The 19,953-nt window shown below is 43.2% G+C and overlaps 1 long non-coding RNA gene across 1 annotated transcript; it reads left to right on the top strand.

Moving 5' to 3' along the window:
- The first annotated feature begins 836 nt into the window (after window positions 1-836).
- LOC141975654 (uncharacterized) lies at window positions 837-19,953 on the top strand. Its single transcript, XR_012635975.1, has 4 exons — window positions 837-1,176; window positions 1,577-1,665; window positions 11,881-11,997; window positions 19,937-19,953. It is a non-coding gene; the product is annotated as an uncharacterized LOC141975654 (long non-coding RNA).

Raw genomic sequence — 19,953 nt, 5'->3', positions numbered from 1 at the left:
GCACACCTTTCACTGAGTCTAAAATTCTTGCATTTATCCTCCCAGTGGAAGCTTTCCCCATACTACTCCCTGCCAATGCACCTCTATCCTACACTGGATAGATCATCCGCATGGGGTCAGAGGAAATTATTATTTTTTAATTATTCTTCCTTGGCCTCTGAGTTTACCGCTTGGTGCCAATTCTGGTGGTAGTTTTGTGACATGACACATGCTCAGTGAAACTAGGAAAAAACTACTTACGGAGCTCAACAAAAATACAGAGAGACATATGCCTGCTAAAACCAAGGTTGTGAATTCAATCCCTGAGGGGGCCATTTAGGGATCTGGGGCAAAAATTGGGGATTGGTCCTCCTTTGAACAGGGGGTTGGACTAGATGACCTCCTGAGGTCCCTTCCAACCCTGATATTCTATGATTAACAATCTGATGCAAACTCCCCGTTAGGTGAAAGTTGCTACCAGTGGATTACTAGAAAGATGGCTTGCCCTGGGTAAATAGGTTTCCAATTTAACCTGTGACCTCAATACCATGCCTGTAATCTGCTCTCTCTCACCATAACTTTTCAATAATGTGCAAAAAGAAAAGGAGTACTTGTGGCACCTTAGAGACTAACAAATTTATTTGAGCATAAGCTTTTGTGAGCTACAGGAAAGCTTATGCTCAAATAAATGTGTTAGTCTCTAAGGTGCCACAAGTCCTGCTTTTCTTTTTGCAAATACAGACTAACACAGCTGCTACTCTGAAACTTGACTTTTCAATATATTGCTCCCAATTCTCATTTCCTGCATTCAATCCTCAGTTTCCCCCGAAGTTGCCATTCTTAGGTTTCCCTCATGGCCAATATTGTGGGGGGACAGCTTAGTGCCATAAAAGTAAATCTACTCACAGGATTGTAAATGGGGAACTGGCTGCTTTATTTAACTGCACTGCAACAGAATGAGGGGGAGAAGGTCCCACTAACTAAGCAGGAAGGGAGGGAGGATTGCAGCCATCCTCCACCCCATAATACCCTGGGTAACCCAGTAAAACCCCACCCCCCCACAAGATCACTTTACTACAACAGCCTTGAAGGAGATCTGAGAAGCAAAGCTGCTTTACACTGGCAACGAAAAGCTTTTGAGTGGCAGAGAGAGAGTGAGTCAGTGGAGGGACCTGGGGAACGCCGAAAAAGTCCAAGGTACATTCCTTCTGCTTTCACAGTGGTGTGGGGTAAATCACTGGTCTCTGGACTCCCACCAGTGGAGGACGCTCAGGATCTCATTACAAGACTCAGGAGTAAACAGAGTCCGAGAGAGAAATAGTGGAAACACGTTGCCATTAAGTAGGGAATCAGCATCTGTTGCTGCTAAGGTTTCCCTTCCCCTTTTATTATTTTCCGAGTTGAGCTGGGAAAAAAAAGAAATAATGCGTGCATTGTGTACAGCGTTACTGGGAATAGAGAAGAGAGTATCAGGGCAACAGCAAAAAAAAAAAAAAGAGAAAACCTAAACAAGATAAGAGTTGGAGCAGATGAGAAAATTCTTTCCTTACCCTGTGGCCCCAGCACCAAAACACTGCAAAAAATCATTATGTTTCAGAGACCTGGAAGCTGCTGGTGAGAAGAGGAAAGAGGCAGCAGACCTGGTGGCTAAGAGAGGATAGAGACCAGCTCAACTATTAGATGCAGGTAACTATGATAAAAATCAAAATGGTCTTTTCAGAAAGATGGCAGTCGTGACTCTAGTCTTGGTCTGATGCTTCCATTTTTCTGGTACTCGATTTGCATGTGTTGGTAAAGGGGAGGGTGAGTGCATCCCCATCTTGTGCCATGAAGTCCCTCTTAATTTCAAAAATCTAATGGTCATTTCTGTGTTTATGAAAGATAAAGGATTAGCAACAATGCTTTGTGTTAAAAGGTAGCATTTATAAAATGCTTTATAATTATTTATGAAATTATCCAGCATTTTATAGGATGTGTGATAAACTGATGTATTAAACAGGCATAGTAATTATTTCAGCAATATTAAATGTTGCTTTGTCAAATAATCATTTCATAAATATGAAGAAAGCATTCATAAGTGGCTCCATAATTTAAGATGTTACTGGATTAGTGACACAAAAATCCCATATCCTTTTTTCTGAAGATGTATGAAACTTTTTATCTGGCCGCAAAGCTCCTATATCTTGAAAATTAAAATGAATACTTAAAATTAAAAATATATACATTACAGAAGTAATTTTGGCAGCCAACTGGAATATAAAAACAATACTAGAAGGTATTTCTTTAGCCTGGAATTGTGCAAACTTTGTTCTGTTTCAGAAATTCTCCCAGAGTCTAAAATAAATATGCCATAGAAAATTTCTCTTTAAGATGCGGAGTTTAATTTTAGAGTATTATTTCGATGGGTCTGAACCAACACCTTGGATTCAGACTGCCAAAATTTGGGAAAACGTGGATGGTAACTTTATCTATCTTTATGTGAAATCCAGGAAGCCCTTGCTAATTGTATGCACAACAGAAAAAGCTGAGAAGCATGCTAGAGTTACTCTAATTGTTCTCACAACAGTGCTAGACCTGATGCCCTGTTTGTCACATTTGCCCCTTTGGACCATACTACCCGGGCCCTTTCCCATCCCAGTATACCAAACCACTAATTAAAGGCCCTACTAATGGCTGCTCTGTTTCATGATGCCTACAAGAAGTGAGCTAACAGCATCACGTTACCACGTTATATGCTCCTGGATTTCCCAAGCTCTCTTGTCTTCTCTGTATATCTTGACTGCAAGGCTGTTGGAAGTCAGGTACTCTCTCATTTTGAGTCTTGAACAACTCCAAACACATTGAAGGTATATAACAAAGAATAATGTTTACCTCAAGGATATATTAGAGATAGGTGAACTCATTCAGTTAAAGCAAACTGGCTCTTCCCTCCCCCAAAACCTTCATTCAAAATCCCAGGCAAACCTCAGACCTCCCTGGGGGTTTGAAAGTGTTCAATTCAATGCTGTAAAACAGAAAGGATGAAAACCCTCAGGAGAAACTCTGCCCTTGCAAGATTTTGCTAGTCAACATGGCAGAACAACATCCCCACTTTTGGGATCAAGGGACCCGGTAAGGCTCCCCCTTAGACAGGTCACATTTTCCCATAACATCCTGCCACTCTTATGTCTTCTGCCACTGAGAGAGGAAAAACTCTACAAGTTCCAATATACCATCAGACAAACCAGAGAATGAACTGTAGCTTTAAAAGCCAATCCTCTGCCTGCCTTTCCCTTCTTCCTGCCATTTGAATAATATTTGGAAGAGTGGCACAACTTCTATAACCTGGAGATGAAGATTAAAAAAAAAAAAAAATCAAGGCCAGCAAAAATGTACATGAATTATTGAAACTATAGCTCATAAAGGAAGTAGTGAGTCTTTATTTTCAGTAAGTGACCTGGGAGTAGAAAAATGATAATATAATGGTGTTCAGGCAGAACAATTATTTCATTGTGATGGAGGAGCATAAAGTTTATCACTTTGATTACTACCCAGTTTTTTTGCCCAGTTTAGAGACTAATAAAACTCCTCCATGTGGGTTTCCGATGCTCTGTCTCTCCAGTTGAAACTGGCTCCTTGCCCTGAGATGAAGGAAGGAGTTGGCAGATGTTTGGCATTCTCTAAGTATGTCTATATGGATCTGGGAGCATGCCTCTCAGCCCAGGTAGACAGTCATATATTAGCGCTGTGTGAGCTAGTGCACTAAAAATAGCAGAGTGGATGTTGGGGCATGGGAGGCAGCACAGACTAGACACCCAAATACAAGCCTGCCTGATGTCTGAGCTTGGGTGCGCCTGTGTCGCTGCCCGTGCTGCCACTTCCACATGGCTATTTTTAGTGTGCTAGCTTGAGCAGAGCTAGCGCACGTCTGTCTATTCAGGGTAGGAGGCTTGCTCCCAGCTCCAGAGCAGTGATACCCTTCAATTGCTACTGTTTTTCACCAAGTCTCACATGAGAAACACTAGGAAGTGTCTAGAACAGCAGTGGGAACTTGCCCTGTGGTGGGAAAGCCAGTGGGAAGGAGGTGTCCTGCATTCAGAGAAGTAGTCAGATTCCCTTGCACTGTAATCCCCCATCTTCTTCTAGGACCAGACTCTCACAAACTGTGAAACTAAGTCAGTCCTTAGGACACTCCCTGCAGGACGGTATAATGTAGTATCCTGTGGGACATCAGAAGCTCTGAGGTTGGCTATAGATGTGCATTTTCCATACCCTAACGGATATGGAATAGCCAAAAGGAGTTTGGGAGCGACTGGAATCCAAACCTTGCACGTACAGGGGTTTTAACTGAAAAGCTAGACTCTTTTGTAACTTCAGTGTTTTGTCCCTTGTAAATTATTAAGAGGACACAAAGGAGGAAATATTGTCTAGTGGTTAGAGCTATGCTATGGACTGGGAAGCAGGACTCTTGGTTTCTGCTTTGGCTCTGCCATTTTCTCATTGTATGACCTTGGGCAAACCACAACCTCTCTGTGCCTTAACTTCATTATATGTCAAACAGAAACATGGTCTACCTGACAGTACCAGAGAGGCTTAATTAAGATTTTTGAAGTGCTTTGAGATTCTCAGATGAGAGATGCTTGAAAAGGGCAAAATATTAACACCTTAATGGATACATCAGGTGTTTTTCCAAACACAAAATGAAGGAGTTGCTGGAGCAACTATGGTTTGGAAAATATTTTTACAAACTTTCTGCACCATGCTCCATTGTAACACTGAGTTCAAGCATCCCAACCAATGTTCCCTCTAATTTTTGACAGGCAAAAAATTTCTTCTCTGCAAAGTGTTGTGCACACGGTGTTTCACCGTGTGCGCGGGGTTTAGGATGTGTGTGCGCGCGCACATGTGCACAGTTTAGAGGGAACAGTGGTCCCAACTCCCTTGGGTACCAGAGAGGGAGCTACTTTCTACACTAACTCTGGCACCATCTTCCAGATGTTTTTATTTACTGCCCTGTATTACTGTGATCTGGTTAATGTGGTGTTACCATTTCCCCCGTACCGGATAGAATCAGCACATCTCAACCATGCATCATAGTCCTATTCTGCTAACATAGTCTAAAGGGGCCCGTGCTTTTGGAGGACAAAGATCTGAGTTCTGTCTCTGCTGTAGCCTTGACATTTTAGTGGCCATAACAACAGCTGTGAAATCCTGAGTGACTATGGATTTATTACTGTTTATGGGCCCAATCCATCTCCCACTGAAGTAAATGGAAAGATACCGCCTGACTTCTATGAGCGTTGGATCAAGTTCTATATCTGTAACATAATTCAAGTTCAAGCTTTTTGAACAGTTTCAGCAGAGAGAGCTAGCAGGGACCAGTTGACCACCTGAAATAATAGAGGCAGGAAAGTTTTCTCCTTTCCTAAGAGGTAAACAAGAAGGGTCATTCTGGCTGGGGTCTCCGATCACCAACAGACAGTACACCTTTTACGAAGAATCTAAAAACAAATATATAAATGGTGAAATTTTCTATGGAAAACGTCTAAGGGGCAGCACTTCTCCAGCTTGATCTGTTTTGGGATTTCCTTGATTCCTGAGTGGTTATCATCCCCTAATTCTACTGCATCAACACAGATGCCTTTTATGCAGCCATTTCCTTTTGAGTATGTTGGCATGACACTTTGCCCGCATAATACGTCAATATGAGGCACTTAACAAGAGTGAATAACTTTTATCTGGGGGAAATGTATGGCTTAAGTGCTTTAAAAATGCAGGCATCACTCACCACGTGCACTAGTTCTTTTTGGGTATTACATCCATTAGATATAATTTCCCCCTTTTTGAAGAAAGATTAGCATGTTCTCTTTGTCAATCAATTTCTTGACCTTTGTGCCATCAGTTTATCTAAAAGACAGAGCCACCCTTATTTTGGTGCCCATGCTTTTCAGACCCTCCTTCATGTCACAACATAAGAGCCATATTTTTGACATTTATATTGCAACTTTCCCTCGAGGGAATCCAAAGCCCTTTACAAACTGCACTAAGGACTCACTTCACACAGGACTGAAATGCAAGCATCACTTGGGTAGAGTACAGTAGTTTTTGAGAAGCACACAACAAATCTACATAAGAGTTTGGGACAGAAAATGAAGAAAATAGAATCCATTTAAAACTATGTAGGTAGGGGGAATTCAGGGAGGCACAATATAATTATCCAATACTGGAATTTTGTTACAACACAGCAAAATATAAACACTACAGGATTTTTGATGCCCAGCACTGGTTAGAACCTTAGTTCTATATCTAATTTAAAAGATAGCACTTACAGCAGCGCCCTAACCTAGTACCATGCTGGGATATAGGTTTTATGATAATTCAAAGGGGAAAAGTGCCACCTACTGAATTACTTCCTGTACCACTATGGATTTGCCTTAGAGGTCTCCCACGCAAGTACTGATCAGGTTAACTGCCACTTAGTTTGTGAAGTTAGGCAAGCAGATTACTACAGTCCAGCAAAGAAAGCTGCCCTTGTGCTGATAGCTACAGATCACTTAGGCACTTTTGATAACCTTACCAAATTTAGATTCCCCACCCCCCACTCTTTGACAGTTCCCACATCTGCTGCATCAGCACTTTCTTCTTGTAAACTCACAGCTGAAGTTCCGAGAAGCTTTCACTAAGTCCAGGGTAGTGTTATCTATCACAACACTGCAATATTTGTGCCAGAAACCATCCATCACAAGCAGATCTGATCCAACATTCATACCACAATAATTGCATTCAGTGAGGATGCTTGTGCACCGAGCATCTGGGCAAATATAAGGACTAGCTTCCATGTGTAGTGTATTGTGCCTTAATAGTGGCACCAAAGGGTCTGTAAATTATGCACAAAATCTGTAAAGACACAGCTCTGTAAACTCATCTCTCTCAAACAACAGAATAAGGTGTCAAAGCTCAGAAGGGACAAAATAAGGAACTCAGTCCAATCTCTGGATGTAAACTAAAACAGCCTTCTCTTCTTAAAGGTGAACGGAAATGCTTTAAAAAAACAAAAAACAATTCCATGTATGAGGCCTCAGGCCTTACCATATCATACTTCCATAATATATTGATATATTTTATTTTCAGTTCTGCATTACAGACCCAAACCACAGCTCAAGAACCTGAGCTTTCCTTGCCCAGGTTGATGGGCTTATAAAGAATTTAAATAAAGCAGAGTACATCTGCAACCTGTTCTAGTTTCTTGTAGTTTAAAACAAAGTAGCATAAACTCAAGCATTTCTTAAATTACTTTTCCCTAAGTCATGCAATAAAGCAGATTGCCTAACTGGTGTACTACAAATATAGGAACAAGGGAAGGGCTAATAGCTCAACCTCTGAGTTACCTGGAAACTGAGAGATGGCTGCTTCATTGTCATGTATTCTTTTCCACTCTTCTCTTTGTAGTACAGGGTTTTTACTATAGTGCCACGTGGGAATCAGAAAGCTCCTTAGGCACACAAACGCTCCTCAAAACTCTCTCTGAACACCTAACAATAAGCCATAGTTGGAGGGCTTGCTCCCTATGTTCTTGACTAGAGCAAGGCTACGGAAGCCTGCTTGGGAACTTGTACAGGTGCAATGATTAGTGCTCATTACCAGCTTTGACTAGTCAAGTTGACTGGGAGCTCTCATCACAGGGAGCTGCTGGAAAGGAGATCCTTATGAGGCAATAGGAGAGAGCTCAGGATCAAACTGTCATGGGTCCTATTTGTAGCTATTTAAGGCGTGAATAGAGACCTAAACTTCTACAAGGCTTTTGTTTAGTAGCGTGCTGCACTATTGTCTCCTGCATTGCCTCATCCATACACTGATATTATCTTGCTTTTCTGAGAGCACAGACAATGAAATAAAAACCTTTCACTTCACTTGTAGGGCTATTTGAGTAATGCGCTCAGAAGCGCATTCAGACTGACCCCTTCCCCCATCCCAGGCTTTCTGGTGTTCTCTTTGTTTTTGCTGGAGTTGTTATGCTGGTAACAAAGTGACAAGATACCAAGTTATTGAGCCTTTAAGATAGGCTCAGCCTCAGTGGGCTTGCATGGGATCAGGGCTGGAGAGACGGCAGGGAACCCATCTTTTGGAGCAGAGCGAGAACTCCAGGCTCCTCATGGATGTAGTCACAGCGCATATTAACTTGTGGCTAGAAATAGAAACTTTACATGTCATATTCCATGTGCACAACATGCTTCAAAGGTAAAAGTCACCCAAGGAGTCTCCACTGGCTCAAATGTCCCTCTCAGGGCCCACAGAATGCCTATCTTCGTAGTGCCATGACACACTAGTATGACATCACTTGCTGGCTGGCAGAAACCCTGGTAAACCCAAGAGATGGAAAGATGGACAAAACTGACTCTGAAAAAGGGCTGCACTTTTCCAGCCCTTTCTTTCCTTCTGTATATGGATGTGTTTCATTCATTTTTTTTTTCAGTGTTCGTGTTTTCCCTCTGGTTTGTTTTTCTGCCTTTTTTTGTTGTCGTTGTCCCTTTATCCACCTCCTTCTGGGTCCAAAATGTTTATGCTTTTCTGATGTGGCCTTACCCCCCTTTCCCCTCTTTGTCCCTGTCTGTCCCTCCCCCTTCCTCTAATCCTTTGTTCTGTGAACCTGCCAGCTTTTCATATGCAAATGAGGTGAATACTGAAGGATGAGTGGGGAAGAGCATGAGGTTGTGATTGGCAGCCTCCAAATACGTAGGAGCCGAGGGCCCTGGAGTTTGTGGGCGGGAGGAGGGTGTTGAATGATCCAGAATGCCTTTCTCAGAAACCTTGGGAGTGGCTTATCTATACAGTGGGTCATTAGAAACCCCAGAGCAGCAGCAAATGAGCTATGCTATTGTCAGGTGCACATATAAATTAGCCCCTTAATTATACCATGTTCACAATTGCACTGTATTAATCACTCTGGAATGCTAATACCGCTTCTGCCTACCACCCCAGCCTCTGTGCACACGAGGCCCCCCACTGCCACTCAGCACAAAGGTTTTGCTGGCGAATTAGTGTGCACTATTATGGTATGTTTTTCTTTCATTTTGAGGTTGGGCAGCACACTCTGAAATGACAGTAATTAACCCAGCTGCAAAACATGGCAAGCTGAGCAAATCCCTGTCATTTCCCTGAATGGGAGGCATTTGTGGGAGCCATTCCTTTTAATAAGGGTGTTTTGGGGGGTGCTGTTGTTGTGTTTTGGGCATTGTGATTACAATAACAGATGCTGGAGGAGAGCGAAGTTTTAGTTCTGAACCTCTTGGTCTGCTCATTACTGCCACTGAGAGCTGCCACTCTTGCCCCTCCAAAGCTGGTGTTTAATCAGCCTCACTCAGCAGCACGTATCAATTAATACTCAACCACCTTGGCTCCGGCTGCGTAACTGCAAAGCCATCGAGTTAAAGAAAGAATATGTGGAGAGAAAACCATCATGTAATCCTTCACCACAGGGCAGCCACAACAAACTGGGGCTCTGCTGTTAAGTCAAACTTGTGTTATTCATGATGTGGCCCTCGGCTCTGTTTTCCCTCTGTAACCCGTAAATAGTTCCGCCTCTAAGCCATCTGTAATATTTCAGATGGCTTCTTTCTGAGGCACGCTGCGAGAAGGAAAGCTAAAGCCCTAGTGTATGTAAATGGGAACCTGTGCAAATGCACTCAGGAGCTCTGGGGAATGAGCAGCTGTGATTTGCCAAGCCAACCAGAAAATTAAAAAGATTGTTTTACAAAGATGCAGAGGAGGCAAGTGTGCGAGAGCCCTTGGCATGCATGGGGCTGGGTTTGGCTTTCAGGCAAGCTACTGAGCCAGGATCTTTGGCCAGATTCTCAGCTGGCAGATGCTGGTGTAAATAAGGCTTGATTACATTGAAGTTGCATTGGTTGAAGGACGATCATTGGTTCTTCTGTCCCTTATGACAGGGATCTAGTCACATCTTTGCTACTGCTTTTGTAATCAACAGGGATTCAACGGGCTCTAAGCTGCTGGATGAAGGATAACATGCCTGAGACTTTTTCCCCTCTCTAGGCCCCCCTGCTCAGAGGGAAGATTAAAGCCCATTGGTGGGTCCTTCCCTTTCCCTGCTCTTGGTAGTGAGAAGAAATCAGGGCCCAGCAGTAGATTTTCTACTCCCAATGATGGAGGCGGGACAGCAGCTCCCCTGGCGAGTTACTAGGCAGCACACGATTGGGTCTCCAAGTAGCTACTTTTGCCTAAAACACATACTGCAGCTGTAATGAATTCATGTGCTGCAGGCAATCCTAGGGGAATATATCACAATCCTAGGGGAATATATCACACGCAAACCTGGGGAGCTAGGACTAGAACCGTAATCTTTCAGCTCTATAGATGCAAGCCCTGCCACTTGAGCTAAAGGCACACTTTCTTAACCTGCAGTAGTAATAGGTCCTTTATCCTCTGTGTGTATAAGGCAGCACAGCAATTCTAGGGACATGACATAGAGTGAGCGTGAGGTTTTGGGGATGCTTTTAGGATCCTTCACCCCCCCTCCCCCCGCCCTCCTCCTTGTAGGGCTAAGTGTGCTTCTTGCAGTGGGTTATAAGAATTCACCTACAGTCTAATTTAATGAAGTGTCTGAAATGTGGATTTAATCACAGCATTTAGGCCATGGTCACTGCGTTCAAATGGGTGACTGCAAACATTTTTCCTGAGCAGGCAGTGCCACCGCATCCTTATTAATCCAGAAAAATCACCTCTGTGTTAATCAGCCAGTGTATTATTAATCAACTCATATCCATTACCCAGCTGCTAATCCTCCAAAGTATTAATTTCCTCACCGATGGGCTCCTTGCTTCTCCTATGCAGGTGCAATATAAGACAATACCCTTTGGAGTCAGTGGCTCATTCAGGATTCCCTTGGCACAGAGCACTCCACAGTGCTCATCAGTTTAATGACCCAATGATATTTAAAGTGCAGTTGCTGTTTTATTCAAAAATGTAAATCTGATGTTTGTTTGGGATGTGTTAGTGCATTGCTGAGCCCATTTCTGATGTGCATCCCGTTACCTATCAGTCTAGTTACATTTGTGGCCCCCTAGCATCATCAGACTGTCTGAGCATCTCAGAGACAGTACATTTATCCTCACAACACCCCTGCAAAAGAGGAAAGAACTATCCCCCCCCCGCCTCATTGTGCAACTGGGGAACTGAGGCACAGATTGACTAAATGACTTGCCTAGGGTCACACAAGGAGTCTGAGCCAGGAATAGCACCTAGATCTCCAGAGTCCCATCCATTAGTGGCTACTACTTCTATTAATTGTTTGTATCATGGCAGCACCTAGAGGCTCCAACTAAGATCATGGCCCCATTGTGCTAGGTGCTGCATGTACACATGGTGAGACAGCTCACGCCAAGGAGAGCTTGGAATACTTTTGTAACCACGTAAGCTTTCTTTTGCAACCATTGGTCTAGGCTGAGTGCTCAGACCAACCTCCAGGTTTATTTCCCTAAATGTGCTTGAGCCTTTCTGATGCTTGATCTGTTTGTTGTCTTTCCATGTGAGAAGATTTGCACCATTTCCCTTCTGTGTAAGGGGCTTGCCCTCTGACCCATGCCTGTCAAAGGCTAAAGTGCTATTTGAGAGAGCTTATAAAATATGCATAAGGTTTGTGTCTTAGTCTATAAAGTCCTGTACTGCCTGAGGTGATGCCTCTGTGGTTAGCTCAGAGAGACTGCAGGTTCCTGCTTCAAAAATTAAATGTCAGCAGAAAACTCATTCAAGAGCAACTTCCCTCGCTCCTTCCCTCTAAGAGCATCCCAATGCTTCCCTTTGTAGGCGCTGAAGACAGCATAAAGAATGTTTATGCATTTATACCCCCTTCTCAAAGCCCAGTGTAATTGCGTTCTAACAAAGGCGAAAATGCTCTCTCTTCCCTAGGAACCGGATGGCGGTTGGAGTGGAATTTCAATTCAGAAAGGATGAAGGCGACGGCTTCCTCCAGCCTCATCTGGGATATGTGCTGCCACCGGGACACAAAGGTGCTGCTTTGAGCAGGTAAAATATGTGTAGCCAGAGAAAAACCAGCCAGCCTACAGGGACTCTGTTAATGAATGCGTTGGTACCTGGTGCTTCTATAACGCCTTTCAACTGAGGCTCTCAAAATGCTCTACAAATGTCAGTTTAAATCTCCCAGCACCTGTGTTAGCTCCACTGTATTTTACAGATTGGGAAGCAGTGACACAGAGAGGTTAAGCGAATTAGTGAAGAACACGCTGAGTTAGTGGGAACGCTGAGAACAGTACCCTGGGGGAAGAAAAATTCCCTTCACGGCAGGAATCAATGGGTGATATTCTCTAGCTTCTGCGACCAGCAGGTTAGACTAGATGATCATGGTGGTCCAGCCTGACTTCTACCTCCCCTGCTCTAACCACTAGACACCACTTCTCATTTCCAGCAGTTGTTTAGAATTGTGTTGGGAGAGGGACAGGTGGAGTTGGATGGTCCAGGGGTTTCCATAGTAAAGCCGTTTTCAGCTGTCAACCTAAGGTAGGAATGTGGAAGTCTCTAAATGGCAGATAGAGTAGTAGTGTGTAGTTTGATCCCAGGGTGTGTGGTGGAGGAAGAAGCAGCATGAAAGTTGTTGGTTCCCAGTCTCTGTAAAGAGTGCAGCGATTGTCTGTAAGAATGCAGCTGGGCAAAGCAAACTGGTTGCTTAAAAAATATAATTTTTAAATGATAGGAAATGCTATTGATTTTTTGTGTGTGTTTAAACGCACTACAGATTGGAAAATCCATTTTTCCTATTTAAGCACTGCACAGACAGAGCAAGATCCAACCCTTCCATGCTCCTCCAAACCTGTTCTCCCCACCACTCAAGGCACAGACAATATGGGAGAAGTTAGGAAACACACACACGCGTACACCCACCCACAATCCCATGTGGACATAATTACAAAGCTTTAAAAACCTCCTCTTAATAGGTCGGAGTGACAAGAAAAATGAATGTTTTATTGAGGAAATAACATGATCTAATTACAAATGTTTCCTGCACTTGGCACACAGACAAGGAGGCCGATTTTCAAAAGCAATAAAGGTGAAATGGCTGGCATAAAACTCCTGTAATCAAATGTAAAAATAATAGTGCAGTTCATTAATATCAAGACAAGCTAATGGAGATGGTGTTCTTAATTATCAAATACAGCCATGGATTTAATTTTTACCTGAGTCGTTTAAACTTGGTTGTTTTTTTTCCTTTTCATAGATGCTATGCTGCAGGGCAACACTGAACATTTGTAATTGGATTCCATCCCTGGAGTTAATTATAAAGAGACAATAAAAACTGCTTGGCTTCTATTTGAGTAACCATTACTTTGTGTTAAAATTCTTTGTTGGGGGGGGTAGATATTTGTAGTTTTAATTTAACATGAAACCTTTGTACATATTATATCTGTGTGTTTATACACAGACGTTACACAGATATATAGACACATTTTATGTTTTATATATATGTAAATGTATTAGAGTGTGTGTGTGTGTGAGAGAGAGAGAGAGAGAGAAAATCAATAAAATATACATATCACACACACAAAAAATATGTATATATACACTCAGAGCCATACCTATATATAATATGATATGAGGCAGGAAGACAGATTTCTCTGCCCTTCTCGGAGACTAGATTTCCCTAATCAAGAATTTAGCTTCATTAGCCAACAAATAACTCTGCCCTTTAGACTCTGGTGAGCACATTCTCCCACCCATCCCCACACGGCTTTATTCATGGATGAGGGGCCCCAGAATGGCTCAGTAGCTGAGACACTCTGAACCCATAAGTAGTAGAGTTTGGTGTTCCTGAGTGTTCCGTAAAGCTGGTTTAACGAATGCATAGCTACACGAGGTAACAATGGCTGCGCCGGAACAATTCTGCATTGGCAGGGGAGAAAGCAGGGCCTAGGTCAGGGAGGTGCATAAGCATGTACCCCTCTTTAAGCATATGCATAGTCCCATTGATCTCAGGGTGTGCACCTGCTTAAATACCTTGCTGGACTGTGGTCTAGATCAGTTTTCCACCAGTTACAGCATTCTGTAGCGCACGTGGTAAGTGAGATGGTCTCATAGCTCCCATCTTTTAAGGAACCAGGGTCTAGAACGCTGGTCTGCAAAGCCTGGGCTGGCTGGTATTCCCATGGTACCACCAGGGAGCACTATGGAGAGTAGACGCTGCAGGAAGTGCTGCCCAAGAGACCCAGAATGACTGAGCCCTGCGGCCCTCTGCTGAGCCACGCCCCCTATTTTACCCCAGGGGTTGGCCCAGGAAGTTGTCTGGGCAGCCACATAGAGTTTAGTCTATTTCCATGCCCAACTTTGTTTGATCTCTGATTTCTGACCCCAGCCTGACTCTGACCCTGATTTCTGCCTCTCAAGCCTAACCTGGTACTGCCTCTGGCCTCTGACTCCAGCCTGACTCTTGCTTACATAACCTGGCTCTTGTGATTCCTCCAGCTCCTGCCTGGTGACTGCTGTCCCTTGTGGCCAGACCTTAGCCCAGCTGTGACTGCTAAGCCAGACCACTTACGCCCTGGTCCATTACACCATTTTAGCTCCCACATGATGAGAGACCCACTGAGCTAGGGGACCTGATGGGTCCTTGTCATTTCCATATCCCTGATAATTTACTCTCAAAAGCCTGAGCATGCACATTCCCTCTTTTGAAAATAGACTTGAAAGCTGAAATGGAAAATGTACAGAAAAAATGGATTCTCTCTGCTTTCAAAATAATCCATGTGAATTATTTCTAATGATGCTGTCTTGGAAGAACGTTAGTATTTCCTGGGTGAAAAATTTCTCATGAAGCAGCTGAATGATGCATTCTTGTGTCAGAAAACTATTTGCAAATGCATCAATATCCTTGTGTGACCATGAGAGCTGGAGTATCATAGAATCATAGAATCATAGAATATCAGGGTTGGAAGGGACCCCAGAAGGTCATCTAGTCCAACCCACTGCTCAAAGCAGGACCAATTCCCAGTTAAATCATCCCAGCCAGGGCTTTGTCAAGCCTGACCTTAAAAACCTCTAAGGAAGGAGATTCTACCACCTCCCTAGGTAACGCATTCCAGTGTTTCACCACCCTCTTAGTGAAAAAGTTTTTCCTAATATCCAATCTAAACCTCCCCCATTGCAACTTGAGACCATTACTCCTCGTTCTGTCATCTGCTACCATTGAGAACAGTCTAGAGCCATCCTCTTTGGAACCCCCTTTCAGGTAGTTGAAAGCAGCTATCAAATCCCCCCTCATTCTTCTCTTCTGCAGACTAAACAATCCCAGCTCCCTCAGCCTCTCTTCATAAGTCATGTGCTCTAGACCCCTAATCATTTTTGTTGCCCTTCGCTGGACTCTCTCCAATTTATCCACATCCTTCTTGTAGTGTGGGGCTCAAAACTGGACACAGTACTCCAGATGAGGCCTCACCAGTGTCGAATAGAGGGGAACGATCACATCCCTCGATCTGCTCGCTATGCCCCTACTTATACATCCCAAAATGCCATTGGCCTTCTTGGCAACAAGGGCACACTGTTGACTCATATCCAGCTTCTCGTCCACTGTCACCCCTAGGTCCTTTTCCGCAGAACTGCTGCCTAGCCATTCGGTCCCTAGTCTGTAGCGGTGCATTGGATTGAGTAGAAGCTCAGTGCTAGATACTCCAGAAGTGGTGGTTTTTCTCCAAGTCCCTTCATGATCAGTGCTACGTGTTTTCTTCTGGTATCTATGAGAAACACTTTATCCATGATAACATGCCAGTCATCAATTCTAGGAATTCACCATAACAGATCACACACTACAGTTCACGCGAGCATAATATCCTGCTTCCAAAACCTGACGCTTTAAAGAAAGATGAAAGCCTTACAGAGTGTACCTGGCCAATTGTGCAAATATACATATTATGGGGAGAGGGGTAAATGTCCTCTCTGATCCTCAGGGCAATCAGCTTATACATGAAGGGCTCAATCCTGCAAGGTGCTGAGCATTCTGGCCCTGATCCATCAATGCCCGTAAACATGTGCTTAGCTCTAAGCATGTGGGTAATATCTCTGACATTAAGGACGTGCTTGAATACTTTGTTGTGTCTTGGCCAGAGTACACAGCACCTTGCAGGACTGAGTCCTGAAGCAAGAGATCTAAATTCCCCTATCCTATGATTAGAAATATTATTAATGGTCAGAAAATTATTATATTCTCTGTGCAGTAAACAGAGAACGCAATGCCATCACATAGTACCAGGCGCTATTGCCAGTTTGTTCAATGCGTCCCAAATGCTGAGTCAGTCTGGGACTTTTTGTGTGGAATATAATATAAATAATCATATTCTACTAATGTCACATTGGCTTGGGGAGGGGAGTTCACTCATTACATCTGAAGGGGGTTACTTATTGGCCAACAAGCTAAATCCATTATTTGGGGAATAAAAATTCTGCTTGTGAATCTTTCTCCCCACAGGAGAAACAAACTCTGAAGTTTTGTACCTCCTCCCCAAGTAGTTGTAGAATATATTTCGCTGTCTTTCACCAGGAGCTCACATTACATTTAAATTACAAATGCATTAGCCATCTGTACATACTAACACAAAAGCATATTTATTGGAATAAAAGGTAATAGATTTTTGAGTTATCTTTCTCAGTTTTAAACAACTGTCTGATTATATTCAATTATGTGTCACGCTTAAGCTAAGTGTTTGTAGAAAAAGAAAGATGTTGGAATTTAAAACAATGTCAGATCAAAATTGATGCCATGGTTGTGTTTGATAATTTAAAAATGCCACCTCCATTAGCTTGTCTTGATAAGCAGGCAGGCAGGCAGACAAATGGATGTTCGGAAACCTTTCCAGTGACTGTTTGAAACGAATAAGCAAGGGTTGCATCAGTATGTTCAGAAGGTAAAATGAAAGCAAGCCCAATGCAAATGAAGATGAGGAATGTGTGGAGTCATGGATAAGAAAACTAAAAATTAGGGACTAGAGAGTAAACAAGAAACAATGCTGCTGCTATTTCATGAAGAAAATAAACCTGTGTATTAAAATTGCCAAGTGCAGCCATCAAAAACTAAACAAATAAATAGTTTCTGAGACTGATACAGACAGATGGAGGGGAAGGGCTGGTGTTGGTGCAAGGAAGTGGAGATGAAATTCGCCAAACAGAGCCATGATTACTGGGCCAGAGACTAAAGCACTGCAAGATGCTAACAGATCAGCAGTAATTTTGTTCACTTCTCCTAGATTTTTTTTGGGGTACAGTTCCCTCTTTTTATTCACTAATTGTCAGCAATGGCTCACTCTTTCTGCCTGGACTTGTCCCTCACTCCGGCTGCTGTCAGGCACAACAGGACCCTCCACAACCCACATCCCCTCACAATATACATAAGGATCCCCATCCAGTAATCCACTTCCATCACTGATTTGTAAACACCTCTCCCACAACAGAGACCTGTACACTGCAATCACATCTATCCCACACCCTGCACCTTCCCTACCGGCCTGCACCCGCGTGCAAACCCAAACCCTCCTTCACCAAAGAATTCAAAGCTACACACCATAAAAATGTCTTGGTGTGTGGACCGCAAAGCAGCGTGGGCTTTTGTTGAGACTCAAGGCTGTAGTGAGACTCTCCACTAGTGTAAATCATCATCGCTCCACTGGCTTCAACAGAGCTCGGACACTCTTTGGGCTATTCACATGTTTATGACAATTTGCACCTGCTGAGGATCTGTCCTCTAGTCGTTGAGTTAGTGCTCACGTCGGTGCTTAAACTATTACGGCGTCAGTTGTCGGAAGACAATGCCTTCTTTGTAGCTGGAATTATGGTTTGTTGTATTGGAACAAGGACAATTTGGTAGCAGCATGCCAGAGGCCAGATTGCTGGAGGCCAGGCTTGTACAGTACAGGATTTTATAGATGAGGTCACAGCCTTATCCATATTTTACAAGCATGCTCAAATAGCACTTTAGCCTTTGACAGGCCTGGGTAGATAGCTCACAGGAGAATGGTACTGGGGAGTGAGAGGCATCTGCTCTGTTGAGGGAGGGTGCTATATCGTCCACCTGTAACTATGTCCATCTTTACTGGGGTCACTCTAGCAAAACTAGCTTTAAGGATGCTGTCAAAGGGAGATTAAAAAGCTCAGAGGAGGTGGTGAGGAGGAAAGACTAGAAAGGAAGTAGAAATTGGAAAGGGAAAAATGTTCTTTCCCATGAGCTTTGGGCTCAGGAGTTCCCTTGGGGTGAAATCGAAAGGAACAATTGATTCCTGAAGTTGCCCTTTCAGTGACTCCCTCGAAAGGGAAAGCAGGAGGAATCTGTGCAGCCAGCTAGCTTGCTGAGTTAGACATGAAAGGCTGACAGGGAGAGGGCTTTAAGCAACAGCACGATCTGCATTTTATATTAACTTTACTAAGCGTTGTTTGACTTTGCCAGTGCAGATGATGCCCTGTGAAGTGCATGCCATGTCAAATGTAATTCTGATTAAGTATAGTTTCTGCTGTTCATATGAAGCTTTATCTAGCTTTGAGGGAAACAAGACAAACTGACCTGCCAAAGGATCATATTGTCTCACCAACGTGATATATTTGCATTGGCTTCACATAGGAGCGGAATATGGCTGTCTATTAGCAAAATACTAAAACAGGCAGCCAAGATGCCATATACCTGTATAAAACAATGTCCTGATCAGATGCAGCACCCAACTCTTTGCTGTTATCTGCTGTGTGTGGTGTTTAGAGCTTTGACATCCCCTGTCAGATTTTTCCTCTTTAATCTCCCTCTACATTAAAAACAAGCTAAGCCCCTTTTGGAGATGTTACAGAAAACCACGTTTCCTTTTTATGCTTCCTTAAAGAACTCCATTTTTCTGTCTCTTCTCATCAACCAGAGTAATTTTAGGCTCTTAGAGAAAGTTCATCGCTGTAATTGCAACCATATTGGTCATTAAAGTTGACAGGCTGTTGAGCAAGTCACTCATTGATTCCCACCACTCAGCAGACAGTTCCCAGTGCTTGCTAAAATGTTAGTTTGAATTTATGAAAAGGAAGCAAATACATTTCACCTCCAAGGAGGGTACAAAGCTCAGAACTCATCCTTGCCTTTATTTGTAAACAGTATTCACATGCTCCTTCCTTACGCAGATTCATTATTTACTTTAGCCCATAAAAGATCCCCCTAATGCTCTCTCTTATGGTTTGAAGCCGGTAATGCATTTGGGAGGGAGAATTGAGCTCTCCTGCCTCTGAGTTGATAAAACAACAAAGCTCACATGACATTTCTGAGCTTAAGGATATTTAAGAAAGATAATGGTTCTTTGCATTTACATAGAAGGATCTCAAAAATTAAAAGAGGTGGACGTTATTAGTATCACTTTATAGGTGGGGAAACTGAGGTATGGAGTTTAAGGACCTGATCCAGTGGGAGTCATTACATTGATGTCAATGGGCAATAGATCAGGCCCTAGACGAATACTTAAGGTTGTTCAGGCCCCAATCCAGCAAAGCACTTAAACATGTGAGTAGCCCAAAGAGTGGGACTTATCGTCAGTTGGTGTAAATGTGAAGCTATGACAGTGTACAGAAGCCGAGGAGCTGCCACCATGTATGTAAGTGCTTTGCTGGCAGATGGGCTCTGTGACTCAGTGGTATAGCTGGAAACAGAACACAGGAGTCATGGCTCTCCATTCATTGTTCTAACCACTGGACAACTCTGCCTCCCGGTTTGACACTCTACAATTTAATATGTCTCTCTGTATCTGGGGAGGAGGAAAGCCTTTTAAAGAGATTTGTGCACAATAGATAAATTGTCTCATCTCAAGCAGATATAAAGCATCCAGCCATAGGGAGTTATTTCAGAAAACACTTGTGGTTGTGTTTCCCTTCACCATTCTCTTTCATCTGCTCTTGATGAAGAGCAGCCATTCCAGGTTATCTTGATCTTCTGTGTTTTTTGGCTCTTTAGGATAAAGATAAAGGGAG

This window comes from Natator depressus, chromosome 21, assembly GCF_965152275.1.
Source record: "Natator depressus isolate rNatDep1 chromosome 21, rNatDep2.hap1, whole genome shotgun sequence".
Taxonomy (NCBI): Eukaryota; Metazoa; Chordata; order Testudines; family Cheloniidae; genus Natator; species Natator depressus.
The sequence above is the reverse complement of the archived record's forward strand: the minus strand, read 5'-3'. Positions and strand labels throughout refer to the sequence as shown.